Below are 20,398 nucleotides of genomic sequence, written 5' to 3'. Positions count from 1 at the left end.
TAACTGAATTGTGCACAACTTTTAATTTAACTGTTCACTAATCCATATATTCCTGTTCTGAAAAAGGTTTATAGGATAGTCAAAGTGCACCTTGGAGGACAAAGCTGTTGAAAGAGAGAGAGAGAGAATTTGGGACATAAATCTCTACCAGTATTTACAGCCTTTTTGCAGGACCCATGATACTCTATCAACATGGAAATATGGAAATATAAAGCCTTTGCTAGCAGGAATTTGATGGAAAGAGCATTTATTATTCCACTATTTGAAAATTATCTTTAATAAACTGCTTGTGCGAGATCACTGATGGGGAAAATTACTTTGAAGGAGTGTTACTGCTTTCAGTTGGTGCTGAATGAAGATGAGATCAAGCTCCTTGTCACACCAGCTGTGTGAATCAGTAGCATGGAAGAACCCCTAGGTAGAGATGCACATAAGAAAATCAAAGTGCAGCAGGACTCAGCAGGGTGGTGTATTCAGAGTGGCCTTTATTTTATAGTTCTTACCTACCAAAAAATGAATATAGCTCAAACTGAAGTAGATTGTAAGAAAACTGTTTGTGTAATTTGCTCATTTTACTTCAAGACACTGGAGATGCCCCTGTTCCTCTATCTCTCAATTCTCTTAAGAGTAGACTTGATGTAAATTCAAGTTTCAATACATGAACCAGTGCCTAAAATTCAATCCTTACCCAGCTTCTGAGCTTGCTCTGAGTCTTCAATACTTTTAGAGAATTACCAGCCTCTAGTCTGTCCTGCTGTGTACAGTGGGTCACAATTTATCCAGCATTATCCTGTTTTATAAGACTTTGAAAAATTAAATTGAGATTTTAAAATTACAGGGGGAAAAATGCTTGAAAGAGCATCTGTGACATCTCTGCCTATTATTTAAAGAAAATTCAAGTCTGGAAAATAGACTGATTATAGCAGAGAGGTTGTTGAGGATGAGGGAACTGGCAGGCTTGGAAATGGAGCCCTTACTTTTGAAAGGCAAGAAAGTAGATTTGGGAGAAATTTTTGTGTCACAAACTGCTGTCTAATGGCAGTCCCAGAGGGAGGTGGAAGGTATTTTTGCAAAGGGCAGTGCTGTTACAGTGTGCACCCTACTTTCCTATGTCTTTTCTTCTTTTCTTTCTCAGTAATGTGCAAGAAATGGGTGAAGTAAGAGGTGCATTTTGCATAAAATAATCCAGAATGATTGCTAGCATTAACTGAGAGGACCTGGGTTCTCCTCTTGAAATGCAGTTGTTGATGTGATGTGCAGGCAGTGATGGATTAATAATTGAATTTGATGGTCTTAGAGGTCTTTTCCAACCTAAATTATTTTCTCATTCTGTGTTTGCCCCCTCTTTTCCCTTGCTGCTCCCAGTTCTGTTTCTCTGTGCAGCACAAAGACAGCAGAGCACAGGGAAGTGTCAGATCTCGCTTCATTACAAAAGCATGACATTGAAATATGAAAGAAACACCTTTTAGAATGGTTTTATTTTAAATAAAATTGGCTGGACTGCCTTTAGGAGAGGTTGGGCACACAGAAAGAGAGGCAGTGGGGCTCTGCAGGGGCTCAGTGTGCCCTGTGCATCTGCCCAGGCAGGAGCACCTTTGAACATCACAGCTTTTAAACTCATTCCATGCAAACTCAGAGCTCTCTCCTAATTTATCTATTCTCTCTTACCCATTGTCTCTGTTTGCACTGCTTGTCTGACCTTCACACCCCCAGTGGCTTCAGTGATAGCACCTCAGTGGTTTGCTCATGGTTTGGTTGAGTTTCTATTTTCCAGAATATTTGTTCCCACATTCAGCTGGATCCTGCTGTGATCCACAGGTTGGATCCTGCCTAAAAAGTCTGGGTTAATACAAGGGAGGTGTTTCTCAGCAATAAGACAAAATAGCATGGCATGGAAGTTGGGACAGCCCAGCATCACCGGTGCTACCTCCAGGGAAAGTTTGCTATGGCTTTTCTTCTGTTGTAAATTGGAGCTGCTGAAAATGGGATGATAGGAATTGTGAAATTCCCAATTGAAAAATGAATGCCTTTGAAGGTAAATTAAATAGTCCTGTACACACTGCTCAGTAGTGATACTGAGGTTGGTCTCCCAGTTTTGGTGATCCTGTGTGTGTGAGGGAACCAAAGTGGATCATGCCCTGCAGGCAGATAAAGCCATCCACTATCCCTGGGAGTATTCAAAAGGCATGTGGATGTGGTGCTTGGGGACCTGTTTTAGTGGTGGATGTGGGGCAGTGTTAGGTTAAATCTTAGACTTGATCTTAAGGGTCTTTTCCAACCTAAATTATTCCATGATTCACCTTCCCAAGAGCTCCTTCCATTGTTAATGCTGCATAACTCTATTTAGAGAAGGAGCACTAGCCCTTGCTAATGGGACATCTATAGCAGAAGGGAAGAGGAACCTATGGAGAACATGCAAATCCCAGTGAAAATTTGGGAAATACTCTTTCTGGCACAAATCCTAATGCAAATCTATCAAATGGATTAGAAATTAGTGAAAACCTGGAAGGGTAAATGATACAATTCTTTCCCCCATCTTCTGATTTAAAGGTTCTAGTGTCTGGATAGAGTAAGATCATAACCCTAAAAGTTAAGTTCTTCTACCTTTCCCTTTGTTCTGCAGGACTTTGGCAGAATAAAATTTTGCTCATGGCTTTGGATGTTACCTTTCATATGAACTGCTCCCTGCACGAGTTTTTCAGATGGGTGACATTCACTGGAATTGAGTTTCTGTTTTCTTTATAGTGTTATTGAGTCATTTGACAGCACAGCACCATGATCTGTAACGAGCTCAATTATTGGCATAATTAATGGACCAGCAATTCTCTCACCTCTGATTTGGTAATGGCTTTACCATCATGTCATTGAATATTCTGTACTGTACATAAGGATCTTGACTGTTTTCTCTTTGTGATCCAAAAAACCACTGGATTGTCCAGATGTGAGGCAGCACTGCTTGGCACTGTTTTTTTTCAGATGAAGCAGATTATGTTCCATTTTGTTCCAAGATATTTGCTCTTCCATGCTAATGAACTGAGTGAATGGGAATTCCCAGATTGCTGGACAGACCTGTGCATGCAGGAGATTTCCAATGGCATCAAGCCTTTTGTTAGGCTGGTAAATCTGGAGGTATATATTTTTCAGTTCTCTCTGAATCTGCCTGACTACAGAATTATGCTAACCTAATCCTGATTCACTGACACCCCTGAAATTTTTTTAGTCTTTTGAGCAAGTCTATTGCCCATTATCCTCCCGAGGATTTATGTAACAGCATGAGAAATGAGGTAGCAGTGTGGTTATCACAGTGTGAGCTGTCACCTTTCTGTTCCTGCAAGTGGATGATGTTTGCATCCTGGGATGCCTGAGCAATGATCCTGTTATCCCAGCTGACAGTAAACAACTGCACGACTTCTCTGGAAAAGCAGACGTGTTCCTCTGTGTCAGCAGGGTGCCTGTGGCTCCTGCTCCTTCACCTCTCACTCTGAGAGCTCTGTCTGGGAACCCAGGACATCCCTCTGGGTGCACTGGATGGTTTGAGACTCTGGCAGGGGGCTCAGGAACCCAAAACCCCTGTGCCTTTGATTTTTCTCTCTGGGAAAAATTACCACCCTTACATGAAGAATTATAAGTCACAAAAAATAAGTAGATTATAAGTTAGATTATCCTAAGGTGAAAAAGTAGGTTTTTAAGATTGTTTATAAAAAGGGTCTGGGGTCAGGATGGAGGAACCTGGGCATGTTCTGTCCTTCTTTCTCCTTCTTCCTGCATCCATCTTTTGGGTGATGTTGGCACTTTTAGATTGGTTTAGAGCAGAACCAGACTGTACAATATAAGTGATAGGTATTGGAAGATAATTGTAAATAATGTTGATGTAGTTTATAATACAAAAAGATAATCCCACCCCAGGGTGGGCAGTGTGCCTGGGGCTGAGCTGCTGAACGGACCTGGGCTGGGCAGGGAAAGAACTTTTAGATGAGATAAAATAAACACCTCTGGAAACAACAGAAGAGTCTCCTGACTCTTTCTCCAGTGCTCAGGCTGGGACACAGAGACTCTAAAACAACACAGGGGGTTGGCTCAGGCTCCAGAGACACCACCAGCCACACTCTGCTCTTCTGCCGCTGTGCTGCTTGCTGGCTGCTTCCCTCTGGAAAACTAGGAAGTTCCAGTCCATGCACCAGGAAGCAATATGAACCAAATAGCTTCCAAAATGCTTGCAGAAAAAGCAAGTTTGACAACTTCAGTGAAAATTAGGAAAGGCTTTAGGGATGTTTTTACAAGTTGAGGGGTGTTTAACTCATTTTTTTCATGCTCTCTTTCTTTTGTGCCATACCTGTGTTATCTGCTGAGGTGCTGACTGCAGGGCTGGGCAGGGCAGGGAGAGATGCCTGGCACTAAAACCTGCTGTAGCAGGGCAGAGTTGTCAGCCTTTGCACTGTGCTTGCCCTGGGTTCAGCTTCCCTTTCCTCGTGCAAGAACAGTGCAGAGATCCCCAGGATCCATCCACATTCCCATAACTCACCCAACATAACGAGGCTCCTGTGGGGAACTCAGCCCTGCTCCTCTGGTCACCTGGCAGCTTCTATGAGTGATGTTCCCTTTAAAGAGGAAAACCCTCAGAGGAGGAGCTCAGAACTGAGATGGAACTCAAGGAGAGCCACTCCACCTGCTCCATGTGCTTGCAGCCATACTTCACATTCAAGTGGTTTGCCAGGAAAAGCTGTTATGGATCTGGGGAATCTGCTGGAGAGCTTTTAAAAATCAAAGAGGAGATATTAATGTGTAGCTAATAGGAAATTTTTCAAATGTCCTCTCTTCCACATGGCACAAAACTTCCCTGGAAGACTTCAAAATGTGTTTGGATGTGGCACCTGGGGACAAGGTTTAGTGGTGAACACGGCAACACTGGGTTAACTCTTGGAAAATCAATGATCTTGGATGATTTTTAGATTCTATTACTTTGTAACCCATTTTGGGATTACCACCTGACCCCCTTCATGTGCTGCACCCTTCACCTTTTCATAGCATGAACAAGATTTTGTCCTGAGCATCAGTGGAGTGCCTAAGTGGAAGTCAAGGATGTTTACACTGGGTAAATACCCCTTAAAACTGACAGGACACACAGACTCCTTTGTTTTGAAAATTCTGTAGCTGGGGGATGTTGCTTGTAGGTGCTTCGTGTTTTGGGGGACCTGGCATAGAAAGATGTAAGGTATCAGCTTTTTAAAATTTTCCCAGATTTATGAGGTTATGCTTGCTTTTACACTCAGAAGAAAAAGAGCCACTTTTATCCACGACTTCTTTACACTCAGAAGAAAAAGAAACCACTTTTATCCACGACTTTATACATGGCTCTCTTGCTTGTAGAATTCCCCTGAGAGCAGATGCATCAGTGCCCAAATCCCCTTGAAAGGCGTTTGCTCAGAACAGGGGTTTTGATACAAGCAAGATGTACAAAAGGAACCTGAAATCTTCCATTTAGTTTAAAACGAATCTCACAGCCTGGGATCTTCCCCAGCTGCCTCCCTGCTGGTTCCATAGTCCCAGCAGAGAGCTGAGGAGCTCAGTGCCTGCAGGAGCAGCTTCATTCCTTGCCTTAGCCAGTTTCTCACCTAGTTCTAGCTCTGTGTGTGGAGGAGGCACCACCAGCCCCTCCACTGCCCAATAAACTCCAGCAGGATCAGGAGAGGGGGGGATTCTTTGGAGCAGCTATCGATGTTTCCTAGGCAATGCTGACAAAACCACGCTGCCTCTAATTGGCTCCACTACAAATATTTACAGCTGTGAAAAGAAGTTTGCTGATCCCAGGATGGTAGCCATGGTTGCCTATCTTTTTAGCTGCTGTTGTGCTGGTGAGAAACATGAATAGGTTGCAAGAATCCCTCACTGGCTTTGTAGCAGGAACATTTGCTGACCCAAATGTAGAAGCCAATTAAGCTCTAAAGCTTCTGTGTGTTTTTCTGGTGAGCTTTGCCATTTGTTCTGTTTGTTAGTGAAAAACCCAAACCTAAAAACAACCAACATGGTGAGTGGCTACAATAAATTCAGGGCTTGTTACCATTTTTGTTGGTTGTGGGTATATAAATGAAATATTATATTTAAACATGATATGAATGGATTACTCTGTGAATTTGAATTCCCATGCTGGCAGTGTCTGTTTGCAGACCTGTGTGCTCAATCAACCCCTTGAAGTAGAAATGTTGATGCAATATGTTCTAATATTTGTTCTGAAATTACCTTTCAGATTGAATGTGTATTTACTTCTCCTGATGGGAGGAAGGGGAGAAGGTGGAGCCAGGCTCTTCCCAGTGGTGTTCAGTGACAGGACACAAGGTCATGGGGACAAACAGAAATACTGGAAATGGTTTTTAAATGTAAGAAAAGCTTCCTTACTCTGTGGGTGGTCCAAGACTGTAACAGGCTTCCCAGAGTGGTTCTGGAGTCCCCATCCTTGGAGACATTCAAAACCCCCCTGGACACTGTCCTGGAACAGCTGCTGTAGCTGCTCCTGCTTGAGCAGAGTGGTTGGGGTAGGGGACATCAGGAAACTCTGCCCAGCTCAAATATTTTCTGAATATGGAGTGAAATCTGCATTTTTGGTTTCTGTTTTCTATTTTGTTTGATTTGTGTCTCATTTTAAATAAACAACAGATCTGAAGGCCCCCAGGAGGAACCTGCACACACAGGACAAACATTGACTCCTTCCTCTAACGGAGAAGGGCCATGGTCAGGATTTAAACTGGAGGAGGGCAGGGTTGGATTAAATATTGGGAAGAAATTCTTCCCTCTGAAGGTGGTGAGGCCCTGGCACAGGTGCCCAGAGAAGCTGTGGCTGCCCCTGCATCCCTGGAAGTGTCCAAGGCCAGGCTGGATGGGGCTTGGAGAAACCTGGGACAGTGGAAATGTCCCTGCCCATGGCAGGGGTTGGAACTGGATGAGCTTTAGGGTTCCTTCCAACCCAAACCATTCTATGACCCCATTCTGTAATTTCATAATTCTATGAAATTTCTTGTTCTGCTCTCGATATTCTGAAATAATGCCTTTTCCAACAGACATGTGTCCCTGAGGGTTGCTATTCCTTCCATGCTTCAGGCATCAGAAGAAATCCCATTTTTTTGGTGTGAAAATCCAGGCTGCAGAATTGCTTGGCAGACTGAAGAGCCTTGCTTGCTAATCAAGGACCATTAGATTGAATGTTTGTGTGAGCTTGTCACAGGCACCGGGAAAGGCAAGACTTCACACTGACACTCACTACTTAATGCATTACTTTCCAATCAGCTAAAATGTGGGCTGCTGCACTGTGCTGGTGTTTGTTCTCCCTTTCCCAGCCAGTTCTTGAAAGCAGCTCATGAATGCTCAGGGAATTATTTATACCTGTTTACTTCCAAAGGATCTCAGTTCCTCGTCAGGTTTGTTCCTCCTGCCCAACTGGTGCTTGGATGGGCTCTGCCTGTCGTGTTTTTGTGTCACTGCTGAGTCTTGAGCTGAGACTGGTGCTGCTGGAGCCTCCACACGTGGCAGGATGTGGCTGATTGGGAGAGTTTTCTGTAAATATTCGTTGTCTTCCCAGACAGCAAATTGGAAGTTAAGGCTGTGTGTTGGTTTTGTATATTAGCATTCTGTCAGGAGGGAGCTCAGGAGTGATTTAGGATTCATCTACTTGGGGAAATTGTGAATTAGGGTTTAGCTGGTGATGGATGATCCGAAAGCTGCCTGTGTGAGCAAACCTGGTTTTGGTGGTGACTCAGAGCAGGGACAAATGAGATGATAACGATGGCACCTCATTGACTAATTAACAAGATTGCACTCCATTTTTCCCTAAGCTTCTATCAATCTATGAATATGTCTAATGGCACTGGAAGACTTGGGAATTTTTCACAGAACCACAATTTTGCCTTGACTATGAGGGGTTGCATTTAGTTGCAAGAGTTCATTCTTTCCTTTGTCTCTTGGACTGTCTACTCTGGGCAGCAAGCAGAGAACTTCAGGAATCTAAAAAGCTCCATCACCTTCTTTTTTATTTAATTTCTTTTCATTTTTCTTGTGAATTTTTTTCCTAATTTGGTGCTGTCTTCCAGATTCTTTGTTCCTCTACCTTGAATTAATTCCATTCAAAATCAAGACTTAAATTATAATTTTGTCTTGAGTATCTCTAAACAACCCTTGCTGCTGGACGTACTAACTCGTCCTGTGTAATGTAAATGGAAATAGAAACCAATGTGATGGGAGGGAGAACATGTCTTGATAGCAATCTTTGCTGTTCTTAAATTGATTGTTGTACTTACAGGTGTGGGAGAATGAGAAATCATCTTTTTCAGGTGTATTTGCATGTTCTTTGTGAAGAACTTCCCATCTGTCTGCTAAAGGTGATCCCCTTTCTGTCCCATTATATTTGTTCTGGCTGAGCTATTTGCTTGCTTCTCAGTAATTCCCAATTTTGTTCAAATATCTGCCACATGCTCCATGGGCTTCTTGTTACAAATAAGTACAGAGGATGAGCTCAAAACCAAGACTTTTAAAAGGTTAAAATAATGGGGAGTGAACCCAGCTTTAGATAGACACAAAGATCTGTTAGAGCAGTGGGAGAGCCATAAATTTTGATTCAGGCAATGTATAGAGAAAGTCTTGATTATGGAAGGTATGAGAGAAGAAAAGCAGTGTAGTCATGTGGATTTTCACATGTTGAAACTCGATATTTCAGTTGTGATTTTTGTCTCGAATTTAGATGCTAGAAACCTCTCAAACCTCACTCAGGCAAGACCACATGGAGTGGTGGTGGAATTTAGTAATTCCTAGAGGAATTTCATAGCATCTGAAGGTGATTCTGAATGATTCTGAGTTTGATGAAAATCACCTCATCTCACAACACCAGAATTTCTGTCTTCATTCATAAAACAGATAATAAGTACACTTCAGTGCACACTTGGGTTTTAGCAGCTTTTCAAACAAGGTGATTTCAATGCTGGGAAATCACTTTTTTTCCTCTTCCTTTTTTTTTTTTTCCGTAAGAAAACACTGCGAGTGGGCAGTTGAAACTAAAACCTGTTGTGGGTCTTCAGAAAGCAGAAAAAAAGGCTTTTGAAAAGCCAATGCCAAGTGGAGGCATTCCATGGCCTTTGCAACAGAGCCCTGCTCCCTGCAGTGAGGCAGCCCTGGGAACCAGGAACAGGAGCAGGAATCACAAACCACAGCACAGAAATCAATACTGCGAGAGGCAGCGTGGAAAACCAACAGCAATTTTTTTTCTGACTCAGTTGTCTGAGCAAGGCCAACAACAACATTATTAGAAAGGCAGGGTGGTGTATGAGCAGCTCATGGAGAAATGGGATTTTCCAAGTGGAAGCAGGCTGCTGCCTGCAGCTGAATTTCTACAAACACACAGGAAATAAAATCAGGCTGGTAGGAAAAGGCAGGACCACATCCTGGGTTTTTCAGAAGGCAGTGTTTTTAGGATTTACTGCAACCATGCACTATGAACAGCCTCATTACAGAAACAAAGTGAAACAGGTCTTGGTCTCCTCTTGGATACATCCCCTTCTGTGCCCAGTGCTGGCATTAGGAGTTGTGTTGCAGAGCTCTGCACAGATGTGGTGCAATTATTTCATTTGTGAGTCTTTCAGACTCATCATTCAGACTAATCATCTCCCCAGATATTTATAGATTGCAGCTGCCAACTGGAAAACCAGCAAAGATGGGAATGGGAGAGAAAAAAAAAACATCTTTTCATAAGTGCCTGTGGGCTGCAGCTGAATGCTTTAACTGATCCTGAGGCAGAGGTAGCTGTTCCCTTGAAGCACAGTTTTCTTGCCAAAAAAAAAGAGTTTGTGGTAACACCACAATAATCCCCACTCCAAAATATAATTTTGAAGTTATCCTTCCCTTAGTATTATGTATTTCCTTTCTCTTTTTGTGTGAGTCTTCATTTAAGGAGAATGGGTGATCTGAAAAGAATCACGCAGAGGAGCAGTAATCAAAGAATTTTCCTCCATTATTGCAGTTGATGGGAAAATGCAAACATAAAAATATTTCTTTGATTCTGTTTCATGACTACAGATTGTGTTTGCCAGGAAGGTAATGGGATTCATGCAGAAGTGCTGCATCAAAATTCCTTTTTGCTACATGCTCCCAAAGAAATTGGAAGAGAATGTTTTGGGGTTTTTTTGTTATGGGAAATGATTTTCAGGACCTGAGCCTGAAAATTATTGGGTTTTTTTTCTTCAAATCATACTAAAATCATAGAATGACTTGGGTTGGAAGGGACTTTGAAGTTCACCTAGTTACAAACTCTGCCATGGCAGGGACACTTTCCAATATCCCAGGTTACGCCAATCCCATCCAGCCTGGCCTTGGACTCTTCCAGGGATCCAGGGACAGCCACAGCTGCTCTGGAACCCTGTGCCAGGTTCTCACCACCCTCACAAACAGGAATTCTGTCCCTGTCAGGAGTTCAGATCTTCCTTGGCAAGTCTCAGCAGCTCTGCCCTGAGCACTAAACCTTTATTTGTTATTTTGAACCTTTTCTTCCCCAAGTGGCAGGGACAATCACCATAATTTATTTTATTTATGGTCATACTTGAACAACTGGTACAGAAATCAGACAAAGAAAGACATGACCCAATCAGCTCAAACTTGCACTCAGTGTATCAGACCAAAAGTGGTTTAAGATCTTCTAGAAACTTCTTTCCCTTACTGACACAAGTGTTTGGCACTAGGAGATAAATCTGCATTTGTTTGCCAGATAAGGGGGACAAGACTGAGCCTGGGACTGGGATGGAAAATATGAAAATTTTTTTGAATGGCAGCCCAAGAGAGGAGATATATCTTCAAGAAATCAACTGGTGGTTTTTGGGGGTTTTGTTTCGTTTTTGGAGTTTTTTTGGGTGATGTCCTGCTTAAAGCAGAATTAAAGTTTCCCTATGGCAGTAGGCAGGACTTAATTATTCCCAGCCAGTGTGGGCAGCTGCAGATCTCTGGAGGCATCACCACCATTTCTATTTTTACCTTGAGACACTACCACCAGTCTGATGAGTCAAACTAATGGGAGGTGAACCAAATTCATCCAAAATCCAAACCAAATCCGTCTGTGTGAGCCAAAATCTTCAACTTGGCCTTATAACCCAGTGCTCCTGCCTGCTGCAGTTTTCATTTCTGCCTCTACAAGGTGCTGTGGATGTTGGGCTGAGTCAATCCATGGCTTTCTAGGCACTCATTTCCTCCTGCCTGGCTGTGAGGAGGGAAAAGTTAATTATTTTGTTAACTGAGAACTCAATGCTGTGTCACCACACCTACGGTGTTCCTCTTTCTCTTAGGAGAACTTCTCTAGAAGTTCTCACAACTCTTGGGCTCAGAGTCTGACTATAGGACACATAGGGTGGAATCAATTTATCCCAGGTTTAGGAACTTGAAAGTTAAATGTCAATTTTTAAGTTCACTTTAGAGACAGAAATAATTTTTTTTTAGGAGGAGGGAGTTTCTCTTACTACAAAACAGGTGAGTTTGAAGAAATCTGCCAAATTGGCTCAGGCAGTAATTATTCTAGTGACCAAAAAGTGAAGTCTGTAGTGATAATTCAATAAAAACTAACAAACCTGCTGTGCTATTATTTTTCCTTGTTGGTCATGCCTGAATCCTTCAGGAAAAAGTGTGGATTAATACCTTTTTTGCTTAAAATTACTTGTTAAGCAGTGGAGATACACTTCTGTTCATTGTGCCTTTTGTTCATTCTCTTTTCCAACAAAAGGGGTGGTGACCATAATTTTATGTAATTATCATAATTTTATCTATTCCTTCTGCAGCTCTGTCTCACAATTTATGTTGGGACGACCACAGTAGGGGATGGTAATAAATCTGACCAATTTCCTTGTGTGTATGAACACAAAATAAGACCCACAAGCCCTAATGATGCTCTCAACATTTCCTGTAGTGATGTTCAGTACTTTGTTTCTTCATTGCTTATTCATGGCAAGGAGCATGTGTTCAATATGCAAAATAAATACATCAATTATATTTATAAATTTAATAATTACATAAAATTTTAAAGCAAGCCAACAACAATAAATGTAAAAATCGTAAAAAATTAACAGTTGCAAAACGTGAATTTATTTTTAAAGATACTCAGGACCAAAAGGCTTCACATAATCCTGTTGCTGTGCCAACATATCAGGCTGCTGGAGATGCTGATTTGTCTGCTTTAAATATTATTCCTGAGCTCCTATTAATAGCTGTACTCATCAGAGAGATGAGCTGAGCCCCAGCACAGACAAGTGTGGGCTGGTTGTACGGTCAGGCTGGGGAAGGAGCAGGGCACACACTGCCTGTGGCTCTCAGTCAGTAGGGGCTGGTTTGTGACACAAGTGGGAAGGTGAAGATGCTTCCCAAATAATGAAGGATTGTCCACCTGACATTCAGCTGAGCATCTCCCTGCCCTTAAAGCTGGCAACCAAAGGATGTGCAAATCCAGGGAAAGGGGTGACAAACTTAGGGATGCAGCTACCCTTAGCAGGTTTTTGAGCCCATGGGATGTCGATTTTATTTTTCAGATTAGTGAGAACATATCCACTCTTCACTCTTCATTGCTTTTTGGGGCCATTCAGGGGTGGGATTCTGTTACTGTATGTGGTTCCAGAGTGGTGATAAACACAAAAACATGGAAACTTTCTTGCAGGAGCAGGAAAAGCAATTTTATTCAAGGAAATCATGGGTTTAAATAATATACATCGTGTAAAACCAATTAGAGACAATTCATTGGGCAGAGGAGCAGCACCCCGTTAGAAACATGCTCTGTGGAAAACAACACGTCCTCTAGCAGGGGTTTATCTGTTATTGAATTCTCTGGAACTTTTCTCCTGGGAAAGCCAGAGCTAAAGCTTGTCTGAAGAAACTTTCTCCTGGGAAAGGAGTCAGAACTGATAGCAGCCTGGGAAAAATCCTGTCTGGATTTTTCCTTGGCCTCTGACACTTGCCCACAGGATTCACCTGGCTGAAGGTAGATGTCCCTGACTCAGATATCTGCAGTGGGTTCATTCACAGGAAAGGACTGATCAGCAGCACCAGGGATTTCCAAGTGGGATTTTCTCAGCTGTGTGGAGATATAGGGAACTCATTTAAGTGCTCTTCAAGCCATAGGTTCACACACTGTAAGTGAAGAGGCTTCTTCTCCTTGTACATCTTCTTTGGGAATGTTTTATTTCATTCCAATAGCAAGGACTTAGTGGATTTGCTTTTCTCATCAATGAGAATGCTTTTCTCACTGTCAGTTAAAAATTCCTCTGGGAAAACCCCTTTTGCTTGTTGGGAAAGATAAATTTGCCTTGTAAGGAAATTAGCATTGTAAACATGTTTATAAATGTTTGATATGTGATACTGCTGGAGAAGGATTGTAATCTGAAGCAGCATTATGTCAGGGTTTTCAATCTGTTGCAGGCTCTGTGGGATGTTGTCTTGAAAAAGACCACCCAAGTTATGGCTGGCAAGTGCTGCACATGATTTGGGAATGACCACTACAAACCAGTGTTTGGAGAAAAGCATTGCAGCCAGCAAGACAAATACCAAAATGACTCCAAAAGTCACCCAATTGCTGAAGCGTGTTCAGGGAGGCCAGAAAGGGAATCTCCACCAGGGAGGCACAACCAGATCCCTGAGATCTTCCTTTTAGAGAAGCTCCAAGGATGTACTTTTTTATCTCTTTCTTTGTGGTTTCATCCTTGCCTTAACCTCTAGGGGTTTTCTTGGTTGTTTGTTTTTTTTTCATTTTGTTGTTGGTTTTTTAATTTGTGTGTTTTTATTGGCCTCTTCTCTTCTCTTCTCTTCTCTTCTCTTCTCTTCTCTTCTCTTCTCTTCTCTTCTCTTCTCTTCTCTTCTCTTCTCTTCTCTTCTCTTCTCTTCTCTTCTCTTCTCTTCTCTTCTCTTCTCTTCTCTTCTCTTCTCTTCTCTTCTCTTCTCTTCTCTTCTCTTCTCTTCTCTCTGATTTTTCCCCCAGACTTTTTCACTGTATGTGTGGAGGCTGGTTCTACTGTAGGCAACACAACACAAGATTGATTGACATCTAGTGACATATCTGACATATCTTCAGGGCATGATTAGCACATCAAGTGTTTCTTCCTCAGACTATTCCAATTTTTCATCCCCTAGCTAAATTTCCCTATAATGCCTCACAAATTGCAGCTGCAGTAGGAGGTGTCCTTTGTATTACTATTATTAAAAGTAAGAAAAACAAATTGATAAATCCATCATACCAAGGCTAAGTTGCAATGCTGGAAATGAAATTGGATCCCTTGGTCACTTTGGACATCACAAGGAATGGTTGTGAATCTGGAAATGAAAAGGAGAAGCCTTTATTTTGGGGAGTGAAGCAAAACTGAAGGGAAGAATCTGCTGAGATAATAACTGGGATGTGGTCCATAACCCAGATATCAATGTCAAAGGCTCAGTGCTTGGGTTAGATGTGTGTGAGCACAGCATGGAGATTGGGGTTTGATTTACCAGGGAGCCCCAAGTCAGTCTGTGCCTGTTTGTACCTACATTCCCTTTGCTCTCTGAATATTCTCCCTGCACAGTTTCAGCACCACAAATGCCTTGTTGGTGTTGAGCAGGGGAATGCAATCTATCCCCACGCAAGGAACAAACAGAGCAGGCTCACAGTGGAAAACAGCAGCACAGGGAAGAACAAACCTGGGCACACTGACCCCAGTTTATTCCCTCCCTGCCACTCCAAAGAATTCCTCCTTCTCTACTCATCTCAGGGATGGGCAGAATAAAAATACTGCTCCAGGAATATTGAAGTCAAGTTGTTCCCTTCTTCTGCTTCCTCCTTTGCACATTGCTTGGAAGAGGAAAGGAGCTGGAGCAGGGCCAGGTGTCACTGCAGAGAGGAGTCCTTAGCTGGCAGAAAACCTGGTGGGGTTTTTTTTTTGTGGTTTTCTCTTTTTTTTTTTTCTGATGGTATTCATCTTTCCTAACCTTCACCATCCAATAATTAGGCATCTAATCCAAGCCCTTCATTATGTCTCTCTGGAGCTGATGCAGAGAGGTTGGATGAATCTCCCTCTGGGGTTACTTGTCTCTGTGTGTTGACAACACAGTCAGCCTAAAAGGCTGGCTCAGAACAGCCAGCAAACTCCTTGGCAGCTAAAATTAAATGGGATGATCATCAGCTGCAGCCCTGTGAGTGGCAGACTGACTCAGAGCAAGTCACAGCTCACCACAGCACTGGGAATGCTCAACAGGAGCTGCACATTCCTGCTCTGGGATCACTGTGCAATCCTCAGCTCTGCTAAGGCTGCACTGCACATACACACTGCATGCACTGCAACAGTCCAGAGAAACTGTGGCTGCTCCATCCCTGGAGGTGTCCAAGGCCAGGCTGGGTGGGGCTGGGAGCATCCTGGGATAGTGGAAGGTGTTTCTGCCATGGCAGGGGGGGTGGAACTGGATGATTTTTAAGATCCTCTCTAACCCAAACCATTCTGTTGTTCTATTATTCTATGATACACAACTTTTTGGGGCAGCTGATCAGATCCAGGAGCAAATCAGGGAGCAAAGATGCATGAACTATGACCATATAAACATAGAATATAAATATAACAGTGAGGTGGACTGAAAATGGGCTGAAATACTGAGATCAAGGATGTGATCAGCAGCAGGGAGTTTGGCAGGAGGCAAGTCAGTAATGCAGCACTGCAGGTGTTGATTTTGGGATGGATGTAATATCTTTATTAGTGTTATAAAAGACTGGGACATCTGCAAGTTTGAGACAATAAAAAATCCAAGGGGTGTGGTTATTTTGCCATTCAGAGAACTCTGCTGGTCTGGGAAAATGGGCAGAGAGGATTCTCACAAAGGTGACTGAAGGGAAATGCTGATTCTTCACCTGGGGAGGAATAAACCACTGCACCAGTGGGCTGGAAAGCAGCTCTGCAGAGAAACCCTCAGGGGTCCCAGTGGACAGCAGGCTGACCATGAAAGAGCAGAGTGTCCTCAGAGCCAAATAAATTACAACCCCTTGGGCTGCACAATGAATACCACCAGCACAGAGGGAGGGGATCCTTCCCTCTGCTCATCCCCACTGGGATGTTCCTGGGCTCTGTGCCCTGTGCTGGGCCAGAGGTGAAAAAAACCTCGACTGAGTCTGCTGCAGTTCCACAAAAATGTTTAAAACCTCAGTCCCAGAAAGCTGGGCCAGCACCAAGAAGAGAAGGGGGAAATCTTGTCAGTGGGGGTAAATATCTTGTGAGGGGAAGAAAGAGGCATAGCCAGAGTAGTCTCAATAGCACCAAGAGTAAAAACAGCCTGCAAGAAGAGGAAATCCCATCTGAACTTTTTTCCAGAGTGCATTTACTGTCAGAGACTTCACTCACAGTTTGTCCAGAGAGGTTGTGCAGCCTCCATCCCTAGAGATATTCATAAGCCAACTGGAAAAACTCCTGGACAACCTTTCTCTGAAGAGATGGGGTGGTCTGGGCATCCTCCAGAAGTCCCTGACAATTTAAACCATGATGTCATTCTCTGTTAAATCTCCTTGCTGCATAAATCAAAATCCCAAAATGGTTTTGTTTGGCAGGGACCTTAAAGATCATCCAGTTCCCCTGCCAGGGACAGGGACACCTTCCACTCCCAGCCTCATCCAACCTGGCCTTGAGCACTTCCATGAAAGAAGAACCAGTTGGATCTGACAACTTTCACACTTTGTAAAAAGTCAATTAGTTTGATGCCAGTGTGACAAAAAACATGCTTACATCCACTGCTTCCTTTGGGTTCCTGCTGGATCTTCTCTAATTGTTCAAAGCTGGTGCAGCACTGGGGCATGAAAACCTGATGCAGATGACAATAAAACTAATGAATCACATCTAGAACATGATACAAATGACATCACAGATATTTTGGCAGAGTTAAAACCAGAACTCGTTCTGACAGGTCCTTGTACATATTTGAAATGTTTTTCCTTGCAGATCTGAAGTCTGTGATCCAGAAATTCCTGTCTGAATTAATTCATGCTGCTAGGATTTTTATTTTTATTTTTTTAAACTAATCCTCTCCCCAGTTGTTTGTCTCAGCTTGTCATTTATTTGCAGACAACACTTTTAAATGTTGGAATGGGGAGATCCCTAAGTTCCCTTCTATCCCAAACCATTCTGTGATTCTGTTCTTCTCTTTCTGTTGGGTGTAGAATGCACCCCAAGACATTAGAGGTGTAATATCTACAGTTCACTTCATCTTTTTAAGCCTTTAAACTCTGACCTGAAGGAGTTTTCCCCAAAACATTTCATTTTCAAGACTCAGAAATGCTTCCTTTTCTCATTCAGGGTTTAAGCATTCACTTAAAATCCATTAAAGCACTTGTAGAAATGATTATATGGAACAGGTTAATGGTGAATCATTTTTTTGCTAAGGACATCTGTGGCTCTCATGTTTGAATTCCTGTTTTAAATTGTAAGAACAGTTTTAATTCCATATTACTGCATGTATAATTTTGAGATAATTATATAGCGAGTAGATTAGGCTCTTATTTGCTTATCATGCCTGAAGATGTCATTTAACAATTATTTAATATTCACCTAATGTAGAACTGCCTTATTAGAACTGAGCAGCAAAGACCTTTCTTTAAAAGTAAACATTCACAACTTTATGAAATAATGGAATTGTCAGATGTGTGAAGCACAGTTTTTATCTATTAATTAACTATTAATTATCTATTAATTATCTATTAATTATTACTTATTAACTTGGTTTACTTAAAAAAAAGCAGATTATGTGTATTTAGTGGCACTGAGGCTGAAGAAAGGATCTCAGAGCAATCCTTTCCCATTTTTATGGGGTTCTCGTGTGTGGGGTTCCAGCCATGGCACAGAAACTCCTCTGACACTGTCCAGAGACAAGGAGTGACCAACCCTTTGCCCTTTGAACCATCCAAAAACTCTCTGAAGGGTTTTCCACTGATATGAGGAGCACAGAGACCAAGCAGCAGCTTTGCTAGAAATCACCTGAGGAGGAGAAACCATCTCAAAATGAATAAATGCCATTTTAGGTGAGGTGTGGGAAATGGATTTTAGAGGGTTCTTAGAGCCTGCCAGAAGGCTCACACTGTGTGCAAACCTGGAGATAAAAAATGCTGACTTAGAAATGCCATGGAATAGGACAGAGGTTGTTGAAAGGGAAATGGAGCTAGGAAGGGTTTCAAAGGATGTCTTTGCAAACCAGCCTGGATACTTTGGAGAAATAGAACTATGAGAGATTCATTGCAGTAGAACCCATGAGGAGTGATTTTAGATGAGTGGCTTTGAGGAATTTTACAGCATGATATGACAAAAGCTGATAGGCCAAAAAACTCTTATAATATATTGTAATTAGGAAATAGTTATTTTTTGATTGTGATGGCATGATTTATAATATTTGTATTGTATTGGTATATGAGATTGAAAATGGAATAAAAGGTGGTTTTTTTTAAATGCCTCTCAATTGCCCCATCTCTGGGTCAGAAAAGGCAAAAATGCAACAGTGAGGCAAACTCCAAACAGGAGATGCAGAGGATCAGGGCAGCAGCACCTTCCCACTGCTGATCCACAGAGCAGCATCTGATCCTCCTTCACATCATCCTGCAGGCTGTGTGTGAGAGGTGCCCCCCAGGCTGCACAGGGCTGCAGTACAGCAGGCAAATGGCATAAACTTCCAGGTGTTTATCCCTGCAGGATGCCTGCTATGAAAAAAAAAATACAACTGAAACCCTGGGCTGTTTTTGAGGCATTGAATGGTCAAGAAATGAACAGAATTTCACATCTTCTGCTTTGGGGGCTTTATGCCAGGTAGGCTATAGGTGAACAAAAGCACACTGTGAGCAACAGATTGCTCATAGCTCATATTTTATATATGTACGTGGGCTAATTCTAGTCTGAGTGTTTCAGCATTTCAGTGATGTCATCAAGCACCCAAAGATTTCTGTAAAACAGGCAGCTGGGTTCAAGTACATATATTTAAAAAAAAAAAAAAAAGTCAAATTTATTATTAATGTCAATAGGATGCAGATTTGCACTTTAACTGTGTTTTGGCTCTATCCACTCCCAGATGTGATAAACTGTCCTCAGTTATTTTTAGGGTTTATTTGCCTCTTCGGCAATTTGGATTGTTGAATGAACCCTTAAAGCAGATGACAGCTGAGAGGAAAGATCTATGTGCAGCAGGACCTTTCCTCTGATTAGACTGGAGCCTGCAGTCCCGACTTGTGTTTTACATATAACTAATCTACTAAGCCATGATTCACTGACAGTGGCTAAAGAACTTAATTAACCAATTAATTCAAGTTTTATCCTTTCAAAGAGGAATTTAAATCCTGGTGATCTATGCCCATACCTCTAAACCTTGAATAAATAGCCATGAATCAGCACAAACCAGGGCTGTCCTGTTTCTTTCCTGCAGGCACAGGACTTGTTGACTCAGTTGTTTGTGCAGGCTAAGCCTCCCAAATCATGTTTTCTAGAAACAAAGAGGGGAACCCGAGCATTCAGAGCAGGAAGCACAAGCTAATTTATAATAGGATTAACTTTGCTCCATCACCCTCCCCGTGGCACTGCTGGATTTTCTGCCTCGAGATCCCTGCTGCAGCTGCTCTGATTGCAATTCTGTCCATGTCTGCTCTCTCCTGCAAGGCAGGGGCTGGTTTTGTGTTTATTTGGGTTGTTCTGTTTACCCCAGTGACAGCACACAGCCACCCCTACAACAGATGAACGTCTCTTAGCAATGCTGAGGAAAAGGGGGGATATTCACACAGAGCTCTTTGGGAGGCTCCAGTGTTGCTCTCCTCACTTGCCAGGCACGGCTGTGGATTGAGGCAATTTCTCTGTGCAGAGAAATCCAGCCCTGGGAGCTGCTGAGGGTGCTCAGCTTGGATCTGCCTGCGTGACCCTACAGTGGGATCCAGCCAAAGACAAAAGCAGACAAATTTAATTAAAGATTCAGGTGTTAGGTGTGTGTTTCAATTCTCTCTGAGCTCAGCAGACATCACAATCTGGTTTATTTGTTTACATTTCTGGGTCTGTCTGTGATATCCTGCCTGAACTTCACTTGAATTTCAAGGGGATGGGGATCTTCCCTATCTGTGGGGTTGTCTCAGCTATCCCAGTCACAAAAGCTGGTACAAATAAATAAACCTACACCCTGATCAGGGTAGTTCAGCTGCTTAAATACCAGAGTCTTGCCATAAGTGAAATTAGAAATAATCCCTTTGGTTAAAAAAATTCTTTGGTAAAATTTCAAAGCAGTGGCAAACACATTCTTACTTCAGACCTTTGTTCATTTTGTCTGTTAGCTCATGAGAAATTATGGCAAGAGAAATATGGTTGCTACTTTTTTACTAGCCAGAGATGGATTTTTGATTCACCAAACATAAATCCCTGTGAAATATTTGAAA

Source organism: Catharus ustulatus, chromosome 1, assembly GCF_009819885.2.
Source record: "Catharus ustulatus isolate bCatUst1 chromosome 1, bCatUst1.pri.v2, whole genome shotgun sequence".
Lineage (NCBI taxonomy): Eukaryota > Metazoa > Chordata > Aves > Passeriformes > Turdidae > Catharus > Catharus ustulatus.
Note: the sequence above shows the minus strand (reverse complement) of the source record.